This window comes from Liolophura sinensis, chromosome 11 (assembly GCF_032854445.1).
Source record: "Liolophura sinensis isolate JHLJ2023 chromosome 11, CUHK_Ljap_v2, whole genome shotgun sequence".
NCBI lineage: Eukaryota > Metazoa > Mollusca > Polyplacophora > Chitonida > Chitonidae > Liolophura > Liolophura sinensis.
The window spans coordinates 9,931,730-9,948,856 of record NC_088305.1 but is presented as its reverse complement, the minus strand read 5'-3'; the positions used below and the strand labels follow the sequence as shown (position 1 = coordinate 9,948,856).

At 42.7% G+C, this 17,127-nt stretch overlaps 30 non-coding genes across 30 annotated transcripts; all 30 read right to left on the bottom strand.

Annotated features, from left to right (window-relative positions):
* Nucleotides 1–114: 114 nt before the first annotated feature.
* On the bottom strand, nucleotides 115–255 carry LOC135478390 (U4 spliceosomal RNA). Its single transcript, XR_010445310.1, has one exon. It is a non-coding gene; the product is annotated as a U4 spliceosomal RNA (small nuclear RNA).
* Nucleotides 256–696: 441 nt separating this feature from the next.
* Nucleotides 697–837, bottom strand: LOC135478404 (U4 spliceosomal RNA). The gene has a single exon (XR_010445323.1). It is a non-coding gene; the product is annotated as a U4 spliceosomal RNA (small nuclear RNA).
* Nucleotides 838–1,276: 439 nt separating this feature from the next.
* LOC135478341 (U4 spliceosomal RNA) lies at nucleotides 1,277–1,417 on the bottom strand. Its single transcript, XR_010445268.1, has one exon. It is a non-coding gene; the product is annotated as a U4 spliceosomal RNA (small nuclear RNA).
* Nucleotides 1,418–1,856: 439 nt separating this feature from the next.
* Nucleotides 1,857–1,997, bottom strand: LOC135478700 (U4 spliceosomal RNA). The gene has a single exon (XR_010445601.1). It is a non-coding gene; the product is annotated as a U4 spliceosomal RNA (small nuclear RNA).
* A 436-nt stretch (nucleotides 1,998–2,433) lies between these two features.
* On the bottom strand, nucleotides 2,434–2,574 carry LOC135478406 (U4 spliceosomal RNA). The gene has a single exon (XR_010445325.1). It is a non-coding gene; the product is annotated as a U4 spliceosomal RNA (small nuclear RNA).
* A 440-nt stretch (nucleotides 2,575–3,014) lies between these two features.
* Nucleotides 3,015–3,155, bottom strand: LOC135478748 (U4 spliceosomal RNA). Its single transcript, XR_010445646.1, has one exon. It is a non-coding gene; the product is annotated as a U4 spliceosomal RNA (small nuclear RNA).
* Nucleotides 3,156–3,595: 440 nt separating this feature from the next.
* Nucleotides 3,596–3,736, bottom strand: LOC135478385 (U4 spliceosomal RNA). The gene has a single exon (XR_010445305.1). It is a non-coding gene; the product is annotated as a U4 spliceosomal RNA (small nuclear RNA).
* Nucleotides 3,737–4,174: 438 nt separating this feature from the next.
* On the bottom strand, nucleotides 4,175–4,315 carry LOC135478465 (U4 spliceosomal RNA). Its single transcript, XR_010445379.1, has one exon. It is a non-coding gene; the product is annotated as a U4 spliceosomal RNA (small nuclear RNA).
* A 441-nt stretch (nucleotides 4,316–4,756) lies between these two features.
* On the bottom strand, nucleotides 4,757–4,897 carry LOC135478398 (U4 spliceosomal RNA). Its single transcript, XR_010445317.1, has one exon. It is a non-coding gene; the product is annotated as a U4 spliceosomal RNA (small nuclear RNA).
* A 436-nt stretch (nucleotides 4,898–5,333) lies between these two features.
* LOC135478387 (U4 spliceosomal RNA) lies at nucleotides 5,334–5,474 on the bottom strand. The gene has a single exon (XR_010445307.1). It is a non-coding gene; the product is annotated as a U4 spliceosomal RNA (small nuclear RNA).
* Nucleotides 5,475–5,913: 439 nt separating this feature from the next.
* Nucleotides 5,914–6,054, bottom strand: LOC135478854 (U4 spliceosomal RNA). The gene has a single exon (XR_010445746.1). It is a non-coding gene; the product is annotated as a U4 spliceosomal RNA (small nuclear RNA).
* Nucleotides 6,055–6,490: 436 nt separating this feature from the next.
* LOC135478405 (U4 spliceosomal RNA) lies at nucleotides 6,491–6,631 on the bottom strand. Its single transcript, XR_010445324.1, has one exon. It is a non-coding gene; the product is annotated as a U4 spliceosomal RNA (small nuclear RNA).
* Nucleotides 6,632–7,071: 440 nt separating this feature from the next.
* LOC135478736 (U4 spliceosomal RNA) lies at nucleotides 7,072–7,212 on the bottom strand. The gene has a single exon (XR_010445635.1). It is a non-coding gene; the product is annotated as a U4 spliceosomal RNA (small nuclear RNA).
* A 440-nt stretch (nucleotides 7,213–7,652) lies between these two features.
* Nucleotides 7,653–7,793, bottom strand: LOC135478846 (U4 spliceosomal RNA). The gene has a single exon (XR_010445740.1). It is a non-coding gene; the product is annotated as a U4 spliceosomal RNA (small nuclear RNA).
* Nucleotides 7,794–8,231: 438 nt separating this feature from the next.
* On the bottom strand, nucleotides 8,232–8,372 carry LOC135478409 (U4 spliceosomal RNA). Its single transcript, XR_010445328.1, has one exon. It is a non-coding gene; the product is annotated as a U4 spliceosomal RNA (small nuclear RNA).
* Nucleotides 8,373–8,812: 440 nt separating this feature from the next.
* Nucleotides 8,813–8,953, bottom strand: LOC135478723 (U4 spliceosomal RNA). The gene has a single exon (XR_010445623.1). It is a non-coding gene; the product is annotated as a U4 spliceosomal RNA (small nuclear RNA).
* Nucleotides 8,954–9,393: 440 nt separating this feature from the next.
* On the bottom strand, nucleotides 9,394–9,534 carry LOC135478730 (U4 spliceosomal RNA). The gene has a single exon (XR_010445629.1). It is a non-coding gene; the product is annotated as a U4 spliceosomal RNA (small nuclear RNA).
* Nucleotides 9,535–9,972: 438 nt separating this feature from the next.
* LOC135478454 (U4 spliceosomal RNA) lies at nucleotides 9,973–10,113 on the bottom strand. The gene has a single exon (XR_010445368.1). It is a non-coding gene; the product is annotated as a U4 spliceosomal RNA (small nuclear RNA).
* A 441-nt stretch (nucleotides 10,114–10,554) lies between these two features.
* LOC135478396 (U4 spliceosomal RNA) lies at nucleotides 10,555–10,695 on the bottom strand. Its single transcript, XR_010445315.1, has one exon. It is a non-coding gene; the product is annotated as a U4 spliceosomal RNA (small nuclear RNA).
* A 436-nt stretch (nucleotides 10,696–11,131) lies between these two features.
* LOC135478877 (U4 spliceosomal RNA) lies at nucleotides 11,132–11,272 on the bottom strand. The gene has a single exon (XR_010445768.1). It is a non-coding gene; the product is annotated as a U4 spliceosomal RNA (small nuclear RNA).
* A 440-nt stretch (nucleotides 11,273–11,712) lies between these two features.
* On the bottom strand, nucleotides 11,713–11,853 carry LOC135478364 (U4 spliceosomal RNA). Its single transcript, XR_010445290.1, has one exon. It is a non-coding gene; the product is annotated as a U4 spliceosomal RNA (small nuclear RNA).
* Nucleotides 11,854–12,291: 438 nt separating this feature from the next.
* On the bottom strand, nucleotides 12,292–12,432 carry LOC135478901 (U4 spliceosomal RNA). Its single transcript, XR_010445790.1, has one exon. It is a non-coding gene; the product is annotated as a U4 spliceosomal RNA (small nuclear RNA).
* Nucleotides 12,433–12,873: 441 nt separating this feature from the next.
* On the bottom strand, nucleotides 12,874–13,014 carry LOC135478388 (U4 spliceosomal RNA). The gene has a single exon (XR_010445308.1). It is a non-coding gene; the product is annotated as a U4 spliceosomal RNA (small nuclear RNA).
* Nucleotides 13,015–13,453: 439 nt separating this feature from the next.
* LOC135478687 (U4 spliceosomal RNA) lies at nucleotides 13,454–13,594 on the bottom strand. The gene has a single exon (XR_010445590.1). It is a non-coding gene; the product is annotated as a U4 spliceosomal RNA (small nuclear RNA).
* A 436-nt stretch (nucleotides 13,595–14,030) lies between these two features.
* Nucleotides 14,031–14,171, bottom strand: LOC135478828 (U4 spliceosomal RNA). The gene has a single exon (XR_010445723.1). It is a non-coding gene; the product is annotated as a U4 spliceosomal RNA (small nuclear RNA).
* Nucleotides 14,172–14,611: 440 nt separating this feature from the next.
* On the bottom strand, nucleotides 14,612–14,752 carry LOC135478805 (U4 spliceosomal RNA). The gene has a single exon (XR_010445701.1). It is a non-coding gene; the product is annotated as a U4 spliceosomal RNA (small nuclear RNA).
* Nucleotides 14,753–15,191: 439 nt separating this feature from the next.
* LOC135478612 (U4 spliceosomal RNA) lies at nucleotides 15,192–15,332 on the bottom strand. The gene has a single exon (XR_010445518.1). It is a non-coding gene; the product is annotated as a U4 spliceosomal RNA (small nuclear RNA).
* A 438-nt stretch (nucleotides 15,333–15,770) lies between these two features.
* Nucleotides 15,771–15,911, bottom strand: LOC135478442 (U4 spliceosomal RNA). The gene has a single exon (XR_010445357.1). It is a non-coding gene; the product is annotated as a U4 spliceosomal RNA (small nuclear RNA).
* A 440-nt stretch (nucleotides 15,912–16,351) lies between these two features.
* Nucleotides 16,352–16,492, bottom strand: LOC135478419 (U4 spliceosomal RNA). Its single transcript, XR_010445335.1, has one exon. It is a non-coding gene; the product is annotated as a U4 spliceosomal RNA (small nuclear RNA).
* A 440-nt stretch (nucleotides 16,493–16,932) lies between these two features.
* LOC135478494 (U4 spliceosomal RNA) lies at nucleotides 16,933–17,073 on the bottom strand. Its single transcript, XR_010445407.1, has one exon. It is a non-coding gene; the product is annotated as a U4 spliceosomal RNA (small nuclear RNA).
* Nucleotides 17,074–17,127: the final 54 nt, after the last annotated feature.

Genomic DNA, 17,127 nt, shown 5'->3' with positions numbered 1-17,127 from the left:
GCGGAAGGCGTTTTTTTCAATGGCCCAAATGACATGCTTCCAACAAATAGATGACATTCAGCTTGCACTGAGGACAAGATGTTTGTGTTTCTATGTTTGAGTTAAGAATTGTTGCTCCCGTAAGAGCATCCAAAAATAGCGACCGGCCATCGTATTTCAGACCGCCAGCGCGGGGTATTGGGAATAGTTTTCAACTAGCAATAACCACGCCTCGGATTTTCCTCATTGGCTATGGTACCGCCACTGCGCAAAGCTGATTACTCAAGCGTCATAACTGAGAGCTCATTATACTGTACCCGTAGCTAAAGACGGGGCTTCAACACACACAAACGCAGACGGGTCGTCGTGCTCGTCACCATATTTCGGAAAAGGCTCCATCGTTATTTCAAGCTAGTTAGGTTATAGGAAAATTTCGTCGGTTTTCTTTAAAAGACATGTTAACATTCCCGTGAGGAAAGTTCCCCATGCCCAGGTAGGTGTACTATATGTAAGTTTTTACAATGCTCTGACTATACATTTAGCAACAACATCATTACTAAATTTGGGAACTTATTTGCATTTGCTGCGTATGTGCCTGTCTTGCGGAAGGCGTTTTTTTTCAATGGCCCAAATGACATGCTTCCAACAAATAGATGACATTCAGCTTGCACTGAGGACAAAATGTTTGTGTTTCTATGTTTGAGTTAAGAATTGTTGCTCCCGTAAGAGCATCCAAAAAAAGCCACCGGCGATCGTATTTCAGACCGCTAGCGCGGGGTATTGGGAATACTTTTCAACTAGCAATAACCACGCCTCGGATTTTCCTCATTGGCTATGGTACCGCCACTGCGCAAAGCTGATTACTCAAGCGTCATAATTGAGAGCTCATTCAACTGTACCCGTAGCTAAAGACGGGGCTTCAACACACACAAATACAGAAGTGTCGTCGTGCTTGTCACCATATTTCGGAAATGGCTCCATCGTTATTTTTAAGCTAGTTAGGTTATAGGAAAATTTCGTCGGTTTTTTTTAAAAGACATAACATTCCGGCGAGGAAAGTTCCCCATGCCCTGGAAGTTTTACCATATGTAAGTTTTTACAATGCTCTGACTATACATTTAGCAACAACATCGTTACTAAATTTGAGAACTTATTTGCATTTGCTGCGTATGTGCCTGTCTTGCGGAAGGCGTTTTTTTTCAATGGCCCAAATGACATGCTTCCAACAAATAGATGACATTCAGCTTGCACTGAGGACAAAATGTTTGTGTTTCTATGTTTGAGTTAAGAATTGTTGCTCCCGTAAGAGCATCCAAAAATAGCGACCGGCGATCGTATTTCAGGCCGCCAGCGCGGGGTATTGGGAATAGTTTTCAACTAGCAATAACCACGCCTCGGATTTTCCTCATTGGCTATGGTACCGCCACTGCGCAAAGCTGATTACTCAAGCGTCATAATTGAGAGCTCATTCAACTCTACCCGTAGCTAAAGACGGGGCTTCAACACACACAAACACAGAAGGGTCGTCGTGCTCGTCACCATATTTCGGAAATGGCTCCATCGTTATTTTTAAGCTAGTTAGGTTATAGGAAAATTTCGTCGGTTTTCTTTAAAAGACATAACATTCCGGCGAGGAAAATTCCCCATGCCCTGGAAGTTTTACCATATGTAAGTTTTTACAATGCTCTAACTATACATTTAGCAACAACCTCGTTACTAAATTTGAGAACTTATTTGCATTTACTGCGTATGTGCCTGTCTTGCGGAAGGCGTTTTTTTTCAATGGCCCAAATGACATGCTTCCAACAAATAGATGACATTCAGCTTGCACTGAGGACAAGATGTTTGTGTTTCTATGTTTGAGTTAAGAATTGTTGCTCCCGTAAGAGCATCCGAAAATTGCGACCGGCGATCGTATTTCAGACCGCCAGCGCGGGGTATTGGGAATAGTTTTCAACTAGCAATAACCACGCCTCGGATTTTCCTCATTGGCTATGGTACCGCCACTGCGCAAAGCTGATTACTCAAGCGTCATAATTGAGAGCTCATTCAACTCTACCCGTAGCTAAAGACGGGGCTTCAACACACACAAAAGCAGACGGGTCGTTGTTATCGCCACCATATTTCGGAAAAGGCTCCATCGTTATTTTCAAGCTAGTTAGGTTACAGGACAATTTCGTCGGTTTTCTTTAAAAGACCTGAAAACATTCCGGCGAGGAAAATTCCCCATGCCCCGGGAGGTGTATGTAAGTTTTTACAATGCTCTGACTATACATTTAGCAACAACATCATTACTAAATTTGGGAACTTATTTGCATTTGCTGCGTATGTGCCTGTCTTGCGGAAGGCGTTTTTTTCAATGGCCCAAATGACATGCTTCCAACAAATAGATGACATTCAGCTTGCACTGAGGACAAAATGTTTGTGTTTCTATGTTTGAGTTAAGAATTGTTGCTCCCGTAAGAGCATCCAAAAATAGCGACCGGCGATCGTATTTCAGACCGCCAGCGCGGGGTATTGGGAATAGTTTTCAACTAGCAATAACCACGCCTCGGATTTTCCAAATCGACTATGGTACCGCCACTGCGCAAAGCTGATTACTCAAGCGTCATAATTGAGAGCTCATTCAACTCTACCCGTAGCTAAAGACGGGGCTTCAACACACACAAACACAGAAGGGTCGTCGTGCTCGTCACCATATTTCGGAAATGGCTCCATCGTTATTTTTAAGCTAGTTAGGTTATAGGAAAATTTCGTCGGTTTTCTTTAAAAGACATAACATTCCGGCGAGGAAAATTCCCCATGCCCTGGAAGTTTTACCATATGTAAGTTTTCACAATGCTCTAACTATACATTTAGCAACAACAACGTTACTAAATTTGAAAACTTATTTGCATTTGCTGCGTATGTGCCTGTCTTGCGGAAGGCGTTTTTTTTTCAATGGCCCAAATGACATGCTTCCAACAAATAGATGACATTTAGCTTGCACTGAGGACAAGATGTTTGTGTTTCTATGTTTGAGTTAAGAATTGTTGCTCCCGTAAGAGCATCCGAAAATTGCGACCGGCGATCGTATTTCAGACCGCCAGCGCGGGGTATTGGGAATAGTTTTCAACTAGCAAAAACCACGCCTCGGATTTTCCTCATTGGCTATGGTACCGCCACTGCGCAAAGCTGATTACTCAAGCGTCATAATTGAGAGCTCATTCAACTGTACCCGTAGCAAAAAACGGGCTTCAACACACACAAACGCAGACGAGTCGTTGTGCTCGTCACCATAATTGGGAAAAGGCTCCATCAATATTTTCAAGCTAGTTATGTTATAGGAAAATTTCGTCGGTTTTCTTTAAAAGGCCTGATAACATTCCGGCGAGGAAAATTCCCCATGCCCCAGAAGGTTTACCATATGTAAGTTTTTACAATGCTCTGACTATACATTTAGCAACAACATCATTACTAAATTTGGGAACTTATTTGCATTTGCTGCGTATGTGCCTGTCTTGCGGAAGGCGTTATTTTCAATGGCCCAAATGACATGCTTCCAATAAATAGATGACATTCAGCTTGCACTGAGGACAAGATGTTTGCGTTTCTATGTTTGAGTTAAGAATTGTTGCTCCCGTGAGAGCATCCAAAAATTGCGACCGGCGATCGTATTTCAGACCGCCAGCGCGGGGTATTGGGAATAGTTTTCAACTAGCAATAACCACGCCTCGGATTTTCCTCATTGGCTATGGTACCGCCACTGCGCAAAGCTGATTACTCAAGAGGGATAATTGAGAGCTCATTCAACTGTACCCGTAGCTAAAGACGGGGCTTCAACACACACAAACGCAGACGGGTGGTTGTGCTCGTCACCATAATTCGGAAAAGGCTCCATCATTATTTTTAAGCTAGTTAGGTTATAGGAAAATTTCTTCGCTTTTCTTTAGAATACCTGATAACATTCCGGCGAGGAAAATTCCCCATGCCCCGGGAGGTGTACTATATGTAAATTTTTACAATTCTCTGACTATACATTTAGCAACATCATTACTAAATTTGGGAACTTATTTGCATTTGCTGCGTATGTGCCTGTCTTGCGGAAGGCGTTTTTTTCAATGGCCCAAATGACATGCTTCCAACAAATAGATGACATTCAGCTTGCACTGAGGACAAAATGTTTGTGTTTCTATGTTTGAGTTAAGAATTGTTGCTCCCGTAAGAGCATCCAAAAATAGCGACCGGCGATCGTATTTCAGACCGCCAGCGCGGGGTATTGGGAATAGTTTTCAACTAGCAATAACCACGCCTCGGATTTTCCTCATTGGCTATGGTACCGCCACTGCGCAAAGCTGATTACTAAAGCGTCATAATTGAGAGCTCATTCAACTCTACCCGTAGCTAAAGACGGGGCTTCAACACACACAAACACATAAGGGTCGTCGTGCTTGTCACCATATTTCGGAAATGGCTCCATCGTTATTTTTAAGCTAGTTAGGTTATAGGAAAATTTCTTCGGTTTTCTTTAGAATACCTGATAACATTCCGGCGAGGAAAATTCCCCATGCCCCGGGAGGTGTACTATATGTAAGTTTTTACAATTCTCTGACTATACATTTAGCAACAACATCATTACTAAATTTGGGAACTTATTTGCATTTGCTGCGTATGTGCCTGTCTTGCGGAAGGCGTTATTTTCAATGGCCCAAATGACATGCTTCCAACAAATAGATAACATTCACCTTGCACTAAGGACAAGATGTTTGTGTTTCTGTGTTTGAGTTAAGAAATGTTGCTCCCGTAAGAGCATCCAAATATAGTGACCGGCGATCGTATTTCAGACCGCCAGCGCGGGGTATTGGGAATAGTTTTCAACTAGCAATAACCACGCCTCGGATTTTCCTCATTGGCTATGGTACCGCCACTGCGCAAAGCTGATTACTCAAGCGTCATAATTGAGAGCTCATTCAACTCTACCCGTAGCTAAAGATGGGGCTTCAACACACACAAAAGCAGACGGGTCGTTGTTATCGTCACCATATTTCGGAAAAGGCTTCATCGTTATTTTCAAGCTAGTTAGGTTACAGGACAATTTCGTCGGTTTTCTTTAAAAGACCTGAAAACATTCCGGCGAGGAAAATTTCCCATGCCCCGGGAGGTGTATGTAAGTTTTTACAATGCTCTGACTATACATTTAGCAACAACATCATTACTAAATTTGGGAACTTATTTGCATATGCTGCGTATGTGCCTGTCTTGCGGAAGGCGTTTTTTTCAATGGCCCAAATGACATGCTTCCAACAAATAGATGACATTCAGCTTGCACTGAGGACAAAATGTTTGTGTTTCTATGTTTGAGTTAAGAATTGTTGCTCCAGTAAGCGCATCCAAAAATAGCGACCGGCGATCGTATTTCAGACCGCCAGCGCGGGGTATTGGGAATAGTTTTCAACTAGCAATAACCACGCCTCGGATTTTCCTCATTGGCTATGGTACCGCCACTGCGCAAAGCTGATTACTCAAGCGTCATAATTGAGAGCTCATTCAACTCTACCCGTAGCTAAAGACGGGGCTTCAACACACACAAACACAGAAGGGTCGTCGTGCTCGTCACCATATTTCGGAAATGGCTCCATCGTTATTTTTAAGCTAGTTAGGTTATAGGAAAATTTCGTCGGTTTTCTTTAAAAGACATAACATTCCGGCGAGGAAAATTCCCCATGCCCTGGAAGTTTTACCATATGTAAGTTTTTACAATGCTCTAACTATACATTTAGCAACAACCTCGTTACTAAATTTGAGAACTTATTTGCATTTACTGCGTATGTGCCTGTCTTGCGGAAGGCGTTTTTTTTCAATGGCCCAAATGACATGCTTCCAACAAATAGATGACATTCAGCTTGCACTGAGGACAAGATGTTTGTGTTTCTATGTTTGAGTTAAGAATTGTTGCTCCCGTAAGAGCATCCGAAAATTGCGACCGGCGATCGTATTTCAGACCGCCAGCGCGGGGTATTGGGAATAGTTTTCAACTAGCAATAACCACGCCTCGGATTTTCCTCATTGGCTATGGTACCGCCACTGCGAAAAGCTGATTACTCAAGCGTCATAATTGAGAGCTCATTCAACTCTACCCGTAGCTAAAGACGGGGCTTCAACACACACAAAAGCAGACGGGTCGTTGTTATCGCCACCATATTTCGGAAAAGGCTCCATCGTTATTTTCAAGCTAGTTAGGTTACAGGACAATTTCGTCGGTTTTCTTTAAAAGACCTGAAAACATTCCGGCGAGGAAAATTCCCCATGCCCCGGGAGGTGTATGTAAGTTTTTACAATGCTCTGACTATACATTTAGCAACAACATCATTACTAAATTTGGGAACTTATTTGCATTTGCTGCGTATGTGCCTGTCTTGCGGAAGGCGTTTTTTTCAATGGCCCAAATGACATGCTTCCAACAAATAGATGACATTCAGCTTGCACTGAGGACAAAATGTTTGTGTTTCTATGTTTGAGTTAAGAATTGTTGCTCCCGTAAGAGCATCCAAAAATAGCGACCGGCGATCGTATTTCAGACCGCCAGCGCGGGGTATTGGGAATAGTTTTCAACTAGCAATAACCACGCCTCGGATTTTCCAAATCGACTATGGTACCGCCACTGCGCAAAGCTGATTACTCAAGCGTCATAATTGAGAGCTCATTCAACTCTACCCGTAGCTAAAGACGGGGCTTCAACACACACAAACACAGAAGGGTCGTCGTGCTCGTCACCATATTTCGGAAATGGCTCCATCGTTATTTTTAAGCTAGTTAGGTTATAGGAAAATTTCGTCGGTTTTCTTTAAAAGACATAACATTCCGGCGAGGAAAATTCCCCATGCCCTGGAAGTTTTACCATATGTAAGTTTTCACAATGCTCTAACTATACATTTAGCAACAACAACGTTACTAAATTTGAAAACTTATTTGCATTTGCTGCGTATGTGCCTGTCTTGCGGAAGGCGTTTTTTTTTCAATGGCCCAAATGACATGCTTCCAACAAATAGATGACATTTAGCTTGCACTGAGGACAAGATGTTTGTGTTTCTATGTTTGAGTTAAGAATTGTTGCTCCCGTAAGAGCATCCGAAAATTGCGACCGGCGATCGTATTTCAGACCGCCAGCGCGGGGTATTGGGAATAGTTTTCAACTAGCAAAAACCACGCCTCGGATTTTCCTCATTGGCTATGGTACCGCCACTGCGCAAAGCTGATTACTCAAGCGTCATAATTGAGAGCTCATTCAACTGTACCCGTAGCAAAAAACGGGCTTCAACACACACAAACGCAGACGAGTCGTTGTGCTCGTCACCATAATTGGGAAAAGGCTCCATCAATATTTTCAAGCTAGTTATGTTATAGGAAAATTTCGTCGGTTTTCTTTAAAAGGCCTGATAACATTCCGGCGAGGAAAATTCCCCATGCCCCAGAAGGTTTACCATATGTAAGTTTTTACAATGCTCTGACTATACATTTAGCAACAACATCATTACTAAATTTGGGAACTTATTTGCATTTGCTGCGTATGTGCCTGTCTTGCGGAAGGCGTTATTTTCAATGGCCCAAATGACATGCTTCCAATAAATAGATGACATTCAGCTTGCACTGAGGACAAGATGTTTGCGTTTCTATGTTTGAGTTAAGAATTGTTGCTCCCGTGAGAGCATCCAAAAATTGCGACCGGCGATCGTATTTCAGACCGCCAGCGCGGGGTATTGGGAATAGTTTTCAACTAGCAATAACCACGCCTCGGATTTTCCTCATTGGCTATGGTACCGCCACTGCGCAAAGCTGATTACTCAAGAGGGATAATTGAGAGCTCATTCAACTGTACCCGTAGCTAAAGACGGGGCTTCAACACACACAAACGCAGACGGGTGGTTGTGCTCGTCACCATAATTCGGAAAAGGCTCCATCATTATTTTTAAGCTAGTTAGGTTATAGGAAAATTTCTTCGCTTTTCTTTAGAATACCTGATAACATTCCGGCGAGGAAAATTCCCCATGCCCCGGGAGGTGTACTATATGTAAATTTTTACAATTCTCTGACTATACATTTAGCAACATCATTACTAAATTTGGGAACTTATTTGCATTTGCTGCGTATGTGCCTGTCTTGCGGAAGGCGTTTTTTTCAATGGCCCAAATGACATGCTTCCAACAAATAGATGACATTCAGCTTGCATTGAGGACAAAATGTTTGTGTTTCTATGTTTGAGTTAAGAATTGTTGCTCCCGTAAGAGCATCCAAAAATAGCGACCGGCGATCGTATTTCAGACCGCCAGCGCGGGGTATTGGGAATAGTTTTCAACTAGCAATACCCACGCCTCGGATTTTCCAAATCGACTATGGTACCGCCACTGCGCAAAGCTGATTACTCAAGCGTCATAATTGAGAGCTCATTCAACTCTACCCGTAGCTAAAGACGGGGCTTCAACACACACAAACACAGAAGGGTCGTCGTGCTCGTCACCATATTTCGGAAATGGCTCCATCGTTATTTTTAAGCTAGTTAGGTTATAGGAAAATTTCGTCGGTTTTCTTTAAAAGACATAACATTCCGGCGAGGAAAATTCCCCATGCCCTGGAAGTTTTACCATATGTAAGTTTTCACAATGCTCTAACTATACATTTAGCAACAACAACGTTACTAAATTTGAAAACTTATTTGCATTTGCTGCGTATGTGCCTGTCTTGCGGAAGGCGTTTTTTTTTCAATGGCCCAAATGACATGCTTCCAACAAATAGATGACATTTAGCTTGCACTGAGGACAAGATGTTTGTGTTTCTATGTTTGAGTTAAGAATTGTTGCTCCCGTAAGAGCATCCGAAAATTGCGACCGGCGATCGTATTTCAGACCGCCAGCGCGGGGTATTGGGAATAGTTTTCAACTAGCAAAAACCACGCCTCGGATTTTCCTCATTGGCTATGGTACCGCCACTGCGCAAAGCTGATTACTCAAGCGTCATAATTGAGAGCTCATTCAACTGTACCCGTAGCAAAAAACGGGCTTCAACACACACAAACGCAGACGAGTCGTTGTGCTCGTCACCATAATTGGGAAAAGGCTCCATCAATATTTTCAAGCTAGTTATGTTATAGGAAAATTTCGTCGGTTTTCTTTAAAAGGCCTGATAACATTCCGGCGAGGAAAATTCCCCATGCCCCAGAAGGTTTACCATATGTAAGTTTTTACAATGCTCTGACTATACATTTAGCAACAACATCATTACTAAATTTGGGAACTTATTTGCATTTGCTGCGTATGTGCCTGTCTTGCGGAAGGCGTTATTTTCAATGGCCCAAATGACATGCTTCCAATAAATAGATGACATTCAGCTTGCACTGAGGACAAGATGTTTGCGTTTCTATGTTTGAGTTAAGAATTGTTGCTCCCGTGAGAGCATCCAAAAATTGCGACCGGCGATCGTATTTCAGACCGCCAGCGCGGGGTATTGGGAATAGTTTTCAACTAGCAATAACCACGCCTCGGATTTTCCTCATTGGCTATGGTACCGCCACTGCGCAAAGCTGATTACTCAAGAGGGATAATTGAGAGCTCATTCAACTGTACCCGTAGCTAAAGACGGGGCTTCAACACACACAAACGCAGACGGGTGGTTGTGCTCGTCACCATAATTCGGAAAAGGCTCCATCATTATTTTTAAGCTAGTTAGGTTATAGGAAAATTTCTTCGCTTTTCTTTAGAATACCTGATAACATTCCGGCGAGGAAAATTCCCCATGCCCCGGGAGGTGTACTATATGTAAATTTTTACAATTCTCTGACTATACATTTAGCAACATCATTACTAAATTTGGGAACTTATTTGCATTTGCTGCGTATGTGCCTGTCTTGCGGAAGGCGTTTTTTTCAATGGCCCAAATGACATGCTTCCAACAAATAGATGACATTCAGCTTGCACTGAGGACAAAATGTTTGTGTTTCTATGTTTGAGTTAAGAATTGTTGCTCCCGTAAGAGCATCCAAAAATAGCGACCGGCGATCGTATTTCAGACCGCCAGCGCGGGGTATTGGGAATAGTTTTCAACTAGCAATAACCACGCCTCGGATTTTCCTCATTGGCTATGGTACCGCCACTGCGCAAAGCTGATTACTAAAGCGTCATAATTGAGAGCTCATTCAACTCTACCCGTAGCTAAAGACGGGGCTTCAACACACACAAACACATAAGGGTCGTCGTGCTTGTCACCATATTTCGGAAATGGCTCCATCGTTATTTTTAAGCTAGTTAGGTTATAGGAAAATTTCTTCGGTTTTCTTTAGAATACCTGATAACATTCCGGCGAGGAAAATTCCCCATGCCCCGGGAGGTGTACTATATGTAAGTTTTTACAATTCTCTGACTATACATTTAGCAACAACATCATTACTAAATTTGGGAACTTATTTGCATTTGCTGCGTATGTGCCTGTCTTGCGGAAGGCGTTATTTTCAATGGCCCAAATGACATGCTTCCAACAAATAGATAACATTCACCTTGCACTAAGGACAAGATGTTTGTGTTTCTGTGTTTGAGTTAAGAAATGTTGCTCCCGTAAGAGCATCCAAATATAGTGACCGGCGATCGTATTTCAGACCGCCAGCGCGGGGTATTGGGAATAGTTTTCAACTAGCAATAACCACGCCTCGGATTTTCCTCATTGGCTATGGTACCGCCACTGCGCAAAGCTGATTACTCAAGCGTCATAATTGAGAGCTCATTCAACTGTACCCGTAGCTAAAGATGGGGCTTCAACACACACAAAAGCAGACGGGTCGTTGTTATCGTCACCATATTTCGGAAAAGGCTTCATCGTTATTTTCAAGCTAGTTAGGTTACAGGACAATTTCGTCGGTTTTCTTTAAAAGACCTGAAAACATTCCGGCGAGGAAAATTTCCCATGCCCCGGGAGGTGTATGTAAGTTTTTACAATGCTCTGACTATACATTTAGCAACAACATCATTACTAAATTTGGGAACTTACTTGCATTTGCTGTGTATGTGCCTGTCTTGCGGAAGGCGTTTTTTTCAATGGCCCAAATGACATGCTTCCAACAAATAGATGACATTCAGCTTGCACTGAGGACAAGATGTTTGTGTTTCTATGTTTGAGTTAAGAATTGTTGCTCCCGTAAGAGCATCCAAAAATAGCGACCTGCGATCGTATTTCAGACCGCCAGCGCGGGGTATTGGGAATAGTTTTCAACTAGCAATAACCACGCCTCGGATTTTCCTCATTGGCTATGGTACCGCCACTGCGCAAAGCTGATTACTCAAGCGTCATAACTGAGAGCTCATTATACTGTACCCGTAGCTAAAGACGGGGCTTCAACACACACAAACGCAGACGGGTCGTCGTGCTCGTCACCATATTTCGGAAAAGGCTCCATCGTTATTTCAAGCTAGTTAGGTTATAGGAAAATTTCGTCGGTTTTCTTTAAAAGACATGTTAACATTCCCGTGAGGAAAGTTCCCCATGCCCAGGTAGGTGTACTATATGTAAGTTTTTACAATGCTCTGACTATACATTTAGCAACAACATCATTACTAAATTTGGGAACTTATTTGCATTTGCTGCGTATGTGCCTGTCTTGCGGAAGGCGTTTTTTTCAATGGCCCAAATGACATGCTTCCAACAAATAGATGACATTCAGCTTGCACTGAGGACAAAATGTTTGTGTTTCTATGTTTGAGTTAAGAATTGTTGCTCCCGTAAGAGCATCCAAAAATAGCCACCGGCGATCGTATTTCAGACCGCCAGCGCGGGGTATTGGGAATAGTTTTCAACTAGCAATAACCACGCCTCGGATTTTCCTCATTGGCTATGGTACCGCCACTGCGCAAAGCTGATTACTCAAGCGTCATAATTGAGAGCTCATTCAACTGTACCCGTAGCTAAAGACGGGGCTTCAACACACACAAATACAGAAGTGTCGTCGTGCTTGTCACCATATTTCGGAAATGGCTCCATCGTTAATTTTAAGCTAGTTAGGTTATAGGAAAATTTCGTCGGTTTTCTTTAAAAGACATAACATTCCGGCGAGGAAAGTTCCCCATGCCCTGGAAGTTTTACCATATGTAAGTTTTTACAATGCTCTGACTATACATTTAGCAACAACATCGTTACTAAATTTGAGAACTTATTTGCATTTGCTGCGTATGTGCCTGTCTTGCGGAAGGCGTTTTTTTCAATGGCCCAAATGACATGCTTCCAACAAATAGATGACATTCAGCTTGCACTGAGGACAAAATGTTTGTGTTTCTATGTTTGAGTTAAGAATTGTTGCTCCCGTAAGAGCATCCAAAAATAGCGACCGGCGATCGTATTTCAGGCCGCCAGCGCGGGGTATTGGGAATAGTTTTCAACTAGCAATAACCACGCCTCGGATTTTCCTCATTGGCTATGGTACCGCCACTGCGCAAAGCTGATTACTCAAGCGTCATAATTGAGAGCTCATTCAACTGTACCCGTAGCTAAAGACGGGGCTTCAACACACACAAACGCGGACGGGTCGTTGTGCTCGTCACCACAATTAGGAAAAGGCTCCATCAATATTTTCAAGCTAGTTAGGTTATAGGAAAATTTCGTCGGTTTTCTTTAAAAGACATGATAACATTCCGGCGAGGAAAGTTCCCCATGCCCAGGTAGGTGTACTATATGTAAGTTTTTACAATGCTCTGACTATACATTTAGCAACAACATCATTACTAAATTTGGGAACTTGATTGCATATGCTGCGTATGTGCCTGTCTTGCGGAAGGCGTTTTTTTCAATGGCCCAAATGACATGCTTCCAACAAATAGATGACATTCAGCTTGCACTGAGGACAAAATGTTTGTGTTTCTATGTTTGAGTTAAGAATTGTTGCTCCCGTAAGCGCATCCAAAAATAGCGACCGGCGATCGTATTTCAGACCGCCAGCGCGGGGTATTGGGAATAGTTTTCAACTAGCAATAACCACGCCTCGGATTTTCCTCATTGGCTATGGTACCGCCACTGCGCAAAGCTGATTACTCAAGCGTCATAATTGAGAGCTCATTCAACTCTACCCGTAGCTAAAGACGGGGCTTCAACACACACAAACACTGAAGGGTCGTCGTGCTCGTCACCATATTTCGGAAATGGCTCCATCGTTATTTTTAAGCTAGTTAGGTTATAGGAAAATTTCGTCGGTTTTCTTTAAAAGACATAACATTCCGGCGAGGAAAATTCCCCATGCCCTGGAAGTTTTACCATATGTAAGTTTTTACAATGCTCTAACTATACATTTAGCAACAACCTCGTTACTAAATTTGAGAACTTATTTGCATTTACTGCGTATGTGCCTGTCTTGCGGAAGGCGTTTTTTTTCAATGGCCCAAATGACATGCTTCCAACAAATAGATGACATTCAGCTTGCACTGAGGACAAGATGTTTGTGTTTCTATGTTTGAGTTAAGAATTGTTGCTCCCGTAAGAGCATCCGAAAATTGCGACCGGCGATCGTATTTCAGACCGCCAGCGCGGGGTATTGGGAATAGTTTTCAACTAGCAATAACCACGCCTCGGATTTTCCTCATTGGCTATGGTACCGCCACTGCGCAAAGCTGATTACTCAAGCGTCATAATTGAGAGCTCATTCAACTCTACCCGTAGCTAAAGACGGGGCTTCAACACACACAAAAGCAGACGGGTCGTTGTTATCGCCACCATATTTCGGAAAAGGCTCCATCGTTATTTTCAAGCTAGTTAGGTTACAGGACAATTTCGTCGGTTTTCTTTAAAAGACCTGAAAACATTCCGGCGAGGAAAATTCCCCATGCCCCGGGAGGTGTATGTAAGTTTTTACAATGCTCTGACTATACATTTAGCAACAACATCATTACTAAATTTGGGAACTTATTTGCATTTGCTGCGTATGTGCCTGTCTTGCGGAAGGCGTTTTTTTCAATGGCCCAAATGACATGCTTCCAACAAATAGATGACATTCAGCTTGCACTGAGGACAAGATGTTTGTGTTTCTATGTTTGAGTTAAGAATTGTTGCTCCCGTAAGAGCATCCAAAAATAGCGACCGGCGATCGTATTTCAGACCGCCAGCGCGGGGTATTGGGAATAGTTTTCAACTAGCAATAACCACGCCTCGGATTTTCCTCATTGACTATGGTACCGCCACTGCGCAAAGCTGATTACTCAGGCGTCATAATTGAGAGCTCATTCAACTCTACCCGTAGCTAAAGACGGGGCTTCAACACACACAAACACAGAAGGGTCGTCGTGCTCGTCACCATATTTCGGAAATGGCTCCATCGTTATTTTTAAGCTAGTTAGGTTATAGGAAAATTTCGTCGGTTTTCTTTAAAAGACATAACATTCCGGCGAGGAAAATTCCCCATGCCCTGGAAGTTTTACCATATGTAAGTTTTCACAATGCTCTAACTATACATTTAGCAACAACAACGTTACTAAATTTGAAAACTTATTTGCATTTGCTGCGTATGTGCCTGTCTTGCGGAAGGCGTTTTTTTTTCAATGGCCCAAATGACATGCTTCCAACAAATAGATGACATTTAGCTTGCACTGAGGACAAGATGTTTGTGTTTCTATGTTTGAGTTAAGAATTGTTGCTCCCGTAAGAACATCCGAAAATTGCGACCGGCGATCGTATTTCAGACCGCCAGCGCGGGGTATTGGGAATAGTTTTCAACTAGCAAAAACCACGCCTCGGATTTTCCTCATTGGCTATGGTACCGCCACTGCGCAAAGCTGATTACTCAAGCGTCATAATTGAGAGCTCATTCAACTGTACCCGTAGCAAAAAACGGGCTTCAACACACACAAACGCAGACGAGTCGTTGTGCTCGTCACCATAATTGGGAAAAGGCTCCATCAATATTTTCAAGCTAGTTATGTTATAGGAAAATTTCGTCGGTTTTCTTTAAAAGGCCTGATAACATTCCGGCGAGGAAAATTCCCCATGCCCAGAAGGTTTACCATATGTAAGTTTTTACAATGCTCTGACTATACATTTAGCAACAACATCATTACTAAATTTGGGAACTTATTTGCATTTGCTGCGTATGTGCCTGTCTTGCGGAAGGCGTTATTTTCAATGGCCCAAATGACATGCTTCCAATAAATAGATGACATTCAGCTTGCACTGAGGACAAGATGTTTGCGTTTCTATGTTTGAGTTAAGAATTGTTGCTCCCGTGAGAGCATCCAAAAATTGCGACCGGCGATCGTATTTCAGACCGCCAGCGCGGGGTATTGGGAATAGTTTTCAACTAGCAATAACCACGCCTCGGATTTTCCTCATTGGCTATGGTACCGCCACTGCGCAAAGCTGATTACTCAAGAGGGATAATTGAGAGCTCATTCAACTGTACCCGTAGCTAAAGACGGGGCTTCAACACACACAAACGCAGACGGGTGGTTGTGCTCGTCACCATAATTCGGAAAAGGCTCCATCATTATTTTTAAGCTAGTTAGGTTATAGGAAAATTTCTTCGCTTTTCTTTAGAATACCTGATAACATTCCGGCGAGGAAAATTCCCCATGCCCCGGGAGGTGTACTATATGTAAATTTTTACAATTCTCTGACTATACATTTAGCAACATCATTACTAAATTTGGGAACTTATTTGCATTTGCTGCGTATGTGCCTGTCTTGCGGAAGGCGTTTTTTTCAATGGCCCAAATGACATGCTTCCAACAAATAGATGACATTCAGCTTGCACTGAGGACAAAATGTTTGTGTTTCTATGTTTGAGTTAAGAATTGTTGCTCCCGTAAGAGCATCCAAAAATAGCGACCGGCGATCGTATTTCAGACCGCCAGCGCGGGGTATTGGGAATAGTTTTCAACTAGCAATAACCACGCCTCGGATTTTCCTCATTGGCTATGGTACCGCCACTGCGCAAAGCTGATTACTCAAGCGTCATAATTGAGAGCTCATTCAACTCTACCCGTAGCTAAAGACGGGGCTTCAACACACACAAACACAGAAGGGTCGTCGTGCTCGTCACCATATTTCGGAAATGGCTCCATCGTTATTTTTAAGCTAGTTAGGTTATAGGAAAATTTCTTCGGTTTTCTTTAAAAGACATAACATTCCGGCGAGGAAAATTCCCCATGCCCTGGAAGTTTTACCATATGTAAGTTTTCACAATGCTCTAACTATACATTTAGCAACAACATCGTTACTAAATTTGAAAACTTATTTGCATTTGCTGCGTATGTGCCTGTCTTGCGGAAGGCGTTTTTTTTTCAATGGCCCAAATGACATGCTTCCAACAAATTGATGACATTTAGCTTGCACTGAGGACAAGATGTTTGTTTTTCTATGTTTGAGTTAAGAATTGTTGCTCCCGTAAGAGTATCCGAAAATTGCGACCGGCGATCGTATTTCAGACCGCCAGCGCGGGGTATTGGGAATAGTTTTCAACTAGCAATAACCACGCCTCGGATTTTCCTCATTGGCTATGGTACCGCCACTGCGCAAAGCTGATTACTCAAGCGTCATAATTGAGAGCTCATTCAACTGTACCCGTAGCAAAAAACGGGCTTCAACACACACAAACGCAGACGAGTCGTTGTGCTCATCACCATAATTGGGAAAAGGCTCCATCAATATTTTCAAGCTAGTTATGTTATAAGAAAATTTCGTCGGTTTTCTTTAAAAGGCCTGATAACATTCCGGCGAGGAAAATTCCCCATGCCCCAGAAGGTTTACCATATGTAAGTTTTTACAATGCTCTGACTATACATTTAGCAACAACATCATTACTAAATTTGGGAACTTATTTGCATTTGCTGCGTATGTGCCTGTCTTGCGGAAGGCGTTATTTTCAATGGCCCAAATGACATGCTTCCAATAAATAGATGGCATTCAGCTTGCACTGAGGACAAGATGTTTGCGTTTCTATGTTTGAGTTAAGAATTGTTGCTCCCGTGAGAGCATCCAAAAATTGCGACCGGCGATCGTATTTCAGACCGCCAGCGCGGGGTATTGGGAATAGTTTTCAACTAGCAATAACCACGCCTCGGATTTTCCTCATTGGCTATGGTACCGCCACTGCGCAAAGCTGATTACTCAAGAGGGATAATTGAAAGCTCATTCAACTCTACCCGTAGCTAAAGA